The sequence below is a fragment of the Chiloscyllium plagiosum genome, unplaced genomic scaffold, assembly GCF_004010195.1.
Source record: "Chiloscyllium plagiosum isolate BGI_BamShark_2017 unplaced genomic scaffold, ASM401019v2 scaf_7223, whole genome shotgun sequence".
NCBI classification, from domain to species: Eukaryota; Metazoa; Chordata; class Chondrichthyes; order Orectolobiformes; family Hemiscylliidae; genus Chiloscyllium; species Chiloscyllium plagiosum.
Window position 1 is genome coordinate 23,591 of NW_025212862.1, and position 5,410 is coordinate 29,000.

At 46.0% G+C, this 5,410-nt stretch overlaps 1 protein-coding gene across 1 annotated transcript in view; it reads right to left on the reverse strand.

Moving 5' to 3' along the window:
* LOC122547491 (laminin subunit gamma-3-like) overlaps positions 1 to 2,211 on the reverse strand; it is a gene marked incomplete at its 3' end in the record, with an annotated part of 5,899 nt that extends 3,688 nt beyond the window's left edge. Inside the window, exon 1 of the mRNA XM_043686104.1 lies at positions 2,048 to 2,211. The remainder of the gene's footprint in view (positions 1 to 2,047) is intronic.
* Between the last annotated feature and the right edge of the window lie 3,199 nt (positions 2,212 to 5,410).

The window sequence follows — 5,410 nt, forward strand, 5'->3', positions numbered from 1 at the left end:
GGGAGTCCAGAACTAGAGGGCATAGGTTTAGGGTGAGAAGGAAAAGATATAAAAGAGACATATGGGGCAACTTTTTCATGCAGAGGGTGGTATGTGTATGGAATGAGCTGCCAGAGGATGTGGTGGAGGCTGGTACAATTGCAACATTTAAAAGGCATCTGGATAGGTATATGAATAGGAAGGGTTTGGAGGGATATGGGCTGGGTGCTGGCAGGTGGGACTAGATTGGGTTGGGATATCTGGTCGGCATGGACAGGTTGGACCAAAGGGTCTGTTTCTGTGCTGTACATCTCTATGACTCTATGAGTCTATAACAGCTGAGGGAAATCCAATTAGCTTTCAGGCTGGAACGTACAGCAACACAGACAACCAATGGTTGGAGAGGAAAGGTGGACCACTGAAGTGATCAACTCTCCAGGAAGAACCCAGAGTTCACAACCCCTCACTCTCCGATAAAAGTGGAGCATTATTAGAGACCATTCGGCCCATCGAGTCCACTCTGCCATTCGATCCTGGGCGATACATTTCCCTAGCCCGTTCTCCTGCCTTCCCCCCATAATTTCTTTGAGGAGGTAAAAAGCAATCTGACTAAGGAGAGCGAGTGAATCTCCAGAAGGCCCTTGACAGGATACCACGCAGGAGGCTGCTCAGTAAGGTAAGACGCCATTGGTGTTCGCGGCAAGGTGCTGGCATGGATACAGGGAGTGGGGATAGTGGGGTTTTCTTTCAGGGTGGCAGCTGGTGACTGGACAAGTCCCACAGGGGCCAGTGTCGGGACCACAGCTCTTCACGCGATACATTAATGCAGTGGATGAAGGAACGGTGTTGCTGGGTGTGCAGACAGCACAAGGACAGGTGGGGGAGCAGGCAGCGTCTGAGGAGGCGAGGAGGCTGGGAGAGCGGGCAGATGGAGAAGATTGTGGGGAAATGTGAAGTTATGCAGTTTGGTAGGAAGAACGGAGGCAGAGGCTATTTTCAAAACAAGGAAAGGTTTTGGAAAATTGAAACACAATAGGTCTTGGGATCCTGGCTCAGGATTCCCTTCAGGTTGACATGCGGGTTCAGTTCACAGTCGGGAAGGAAAGTGCAATGTTAGCATTAGTTTCGAAAGGACTGGAATACAAGAGCAGGGGTGAGGCTGTAGAAGGTTCTGGTCAGACTGCATTTGGAATATTGTGAGCAGTTTTGGGCCTTGTATCTAAGGAAGGATGTGCTGCGTTGGAGGGGGTCTGGAGGAAGTCCACAACAATGATTCTGGGGATGAAGGGCTTGTCATGTGAGGAGCAGCTGAGGACTCTAATGGGGTTTAGAAGGATGGGGCGGGGGGTGGGAGGGCAGAATCTGATTGAAAGCTACAGAATACTGAGCGGCCTGGATAGAGTGGACGTAGAGAAGATGTTCCCATGAGCAGGAGAGACTATGACCCGGGGCCAGAGTGAAGGGTCAACCCTTTAGAGGTTTGAGATGAGGAGGTATGCTCCTTTCGTGATGAGGAGGACTTTCTTTAGCCAGAGGGAGGGGGATCTGTGGGACTCATTGCCACAGTGGGCCGTGGAGGCCAAAACATTATTTAAGACAGAGGTAGGTTCTTGATGAGTAAGGGGATGAAAGATTCCAGGGAGAAGGCAGGGGAATGGGGTGGAGAAACCTCTATTCCTGAGCAAGGGCTTTTGCCCGAAACGTCGATTTTCCTGCTCCTCGGATGCTGCCTGACCTGCTGCGCTTTTCCAGCACCACACTGATCTAGAAAATCTGGAGAAACATGTCAGACGTGATCAAACAGTGCAGAAGATTCAATGGGCCGAATGGCCTGATTCTGCTCCTGTTTGTTAACCCTTGATCCCTTTACTATGAATTTGTAGTGGGGTCTGATCAAGGTGTTGAAAAGGATTGACGGATTTGATTGTTTTCGATGTAGCAATATTATTTCATCCTGTCTGAAAGGGAGGAGTCTCAAAGGGCCGATATCCGGGACCCACTGACGAGGCAAAGCACACCAGGCTGATGGCACTCACCAACAAACAGAAGAGGACGTTGGGAAACTTACGGAGACATTCGTTGGCTGCCTCGGCAGATGCCCGCGCCCAGGGCCGGTCGTGGTAGAAGGGTTGGCACCTCTCACAGTCTACGCCCGATGTGTTGTGCTGACAGTCACACACCAACCTGCCCTGCCCGTTGGTCACACACTCACTGGCATGGCCATTACATTTACACCTGAGAACACAACCCAGTGACAATCAGAACCTGCATTTCGCTAGCACCTCTGGGTGTCCCTGAGGCGCTTCATGGCCAATGGAGATCAATGAAACGCAATCATCATTTTAATACAGGAAGCGTAGCAGCCTGTTTGTACACAGCAAGATGCCAGAATGTGATCACGACCAGATTTTAATGATATTGGTTCAGGGACATTGGGTAAACTCCCTTTATATTCAAATAACACCCTGGAATCTTTCCCATCTCCTGACGGTGCAGTCCTCGCCTCAATTCAATGCCTCATCTAAAAAAAAAAGGCACCTCTGACAGTGCAGCACTCCTGCAGTATTGCAGTAGGATTATCACTCTGCATTACAGACTCAAGGCTTTACAGTTGAACTTACAATCAACAACAACTGTCATTTATATGGCGCTTCTAATGTCAAAACAAAATCTGACACGGCGCCACGTAAGGAGATATTTAGTTCAGATGACCCAAACATTTATCAAAGCTTTTAAAGTTTTTAAGGAGTTTCTTAAAAGTGGGGAAGGAGGTGGAGTGGTGGAGATGTTCAGGAAGGGAATTGCACAGTTTAGGGTCTGGGTTGTCAACACCTGCATAACAAACACTTTCCAGCTCCAAGACAAAAGGGCTAAACTCATCAAGGTTCACAATATATTATCACCATCTGGGAATTCAGATGTTCGAGGTAAATGGGTTTTATGGTTTCAGTTTTGTAAAGGAGATTTTAATTTTCTTTTAAATGAAGTCGGAGTGTCTTTTGGAGCAGGGAACTAAATACACTGTTTTCAAAAACAACATGAGGTTTAAGTTAAATACCTCAATCAGAGACTCGGGGAATTAATTGCTAATGTTTATAATGCTGTGCCTGACAGATTGTCAGACATCACGAGTACATTGTATTCAGCATCAGGTTTCTGTTCAGAAGGACACCTCCATTTCAGCAGCAGGGCCTGTGATTTCGTAAAACTCTCCAGACTGTGAGAGTTTAGTTTAGAGATGTTTCTTAGCTGCCAGAACTAGCAAGACATCTCCAGGTCAAACAAGCTCTTATTGAACAGAGTTGGATTAAAGAATGAATCATTTGGAGGTGTAAAACAAATCTCAATTAGATTAGATTCCCTACAGTGTGGAAACAGACCCTTCGGCCCAACAAGTCCACACTGACCCTCCGAAGTGCAATCCACCCATACCCCTACACCTAACACTACGGGCAATTTAGCATGGCCAATTCACCTGACCTGCACATCTTTGGACTGTGGGAGGAAACTGGAGCACCCGGAGGAAACCCACACAGACACGGGGAGAATGTGCAAAGTCCACACAGACACTCGCCTGAGGCGGGAATTGAACCTGGGTCTCTGGCACTGTGAGGCAGCAGTGCTAACCACTGTGCCACCATGCCGCCCAAAAGGAATTGATTTTATCTTGGTGAGTGTTCAGGCTGGTTCAGAGATTCACTGGTTCACTGAGGCTGGTGGAACAGCCTGTAGAAATAAAAGGAACGCTGAGAGGCTACAGGACAATAATGCTGGGTTTTTTTTTCCTGACCATGCTGTGACTAGATCTCAGGCCTGCAGAATTAGACAGGAAGGGATGAAGTCTGTGAAAAGCAGATGATTTGTAAATTCTATTATCAGACAAACGTTTTGAAAACGTAAGTAAGAAAGATGAAGGAAAAGACAATGTTTATGATATGTTTAGCCAATCTTCTTAAACAGAAATGGAACAAATGGATTACACCAAACAACCTATTGAGATATTGAGCCAGAACCAATGAGATGACACGTGCCTTTTAGAGGGGTTTGTTCTGTCCTGTTTCTCTTGAAGAGAGTGGTTGTAGCCCTGGTACCGAGGTGTCTGCTCCATGGAAAGCTGAGGAAATAGCTTTGGGGTTTTTAGCTCCATGGAAAGCTGAGGAAATAGCTTTGGGGTTTTTAAATAAAAGAAGTGTGAGTGGGTGGGGTCAGGCTCACACAGCCCCCAGGGTCTGAGCTTTTGCTTTCTGTTGTTGAAGTTGGGGTTGAAGCTGCTACACACAGCTCTCTCTCTGCTGCTGCTGCTCGACTCGCTCGGTCAGTGTTCCTTCCCCTGGACTGGGGGAGATCGCAAGTGAGGGAAGTCAGGTTTGCCTTTGGCAAGGGCGTGTTTATGGGATGCTGCTCTATTGGAACAGTTGGTTATAGCAGTTAAATAAGATCCCAGTGTGTTAAGTATTTCGATAGAGTTAAAGTTATGCCAATTCTTGTTTGGTTTGTATTTTAACCGCAGTGCCAGAATAAAGTGTGTTTTGCTTAAATAATACAAATCTAATGGTGTGGCCAATCAAATCACATCTGGAACACACCCCCTTAACACTTGCCTTCAAATAAAATAAAAATTAGGGGTTAGGATTTCTCCTGGTATATTTTGATGGGGTTTAGTCTGGTCTGTGACAATTGCAAAGGTTCAAAACCCTTCAGCTAAAGGAAGTGCTCCTCATTTCGAACCCTAAATCAATGACATCTTTTCCTGAGACTACACCCTAGATTCTCCGTTCAGGGTCTTTCAGCACCAATTCTATCAAGCCAATTGAGAATAGCATTTGTTTCAATTGGACTGCCAGTCAGTCTGTTAAATTCTGCAGGGTTTAGGCTTGACTCGGTCTCTGTCTGACTGTTAATGTGCGTAGAGTCAGGAGTATTGGACAAGATTGCTTTGTCAAGTCTCACTCTCACTCCTGTTCCAGAGTTAGGAGCAGTTTAGGATTTGTTCCCTTATCCCATTGCTCTGTAGTAGCACCTGTATCAATCATCAGCTGCTAATATTCCTGCCATGTGTAGCACTAAATGAATAAGGTACTGCCTATTGGTCAAACACACACAAATATAACCACAGCGATAAAAATAAAGTGCTGCAGATGCTGGAAATCTGAGACAAAAATAGAAATTGCTGGAGAAACTCAGCAGATCTGGCAGCATCTGTAGAGACAGAAAGAGAGTTAACCTTTCAAATCCAGTGACCCGATTCAGGTTATAATGCTGAAGAGTCACATTGGCCTGGAAACACTAACTCTTTGTCAAAATTACTGCCAGACCTACTGAGGTTCCCCAGCTCATTTTGTTCTAACGAGAAACACAGCAACTTGTTCATTAAAATAAAAATGGTCAAACAAATATTTGACAATTCAAGCACTACACAGCTGCTGAAAAA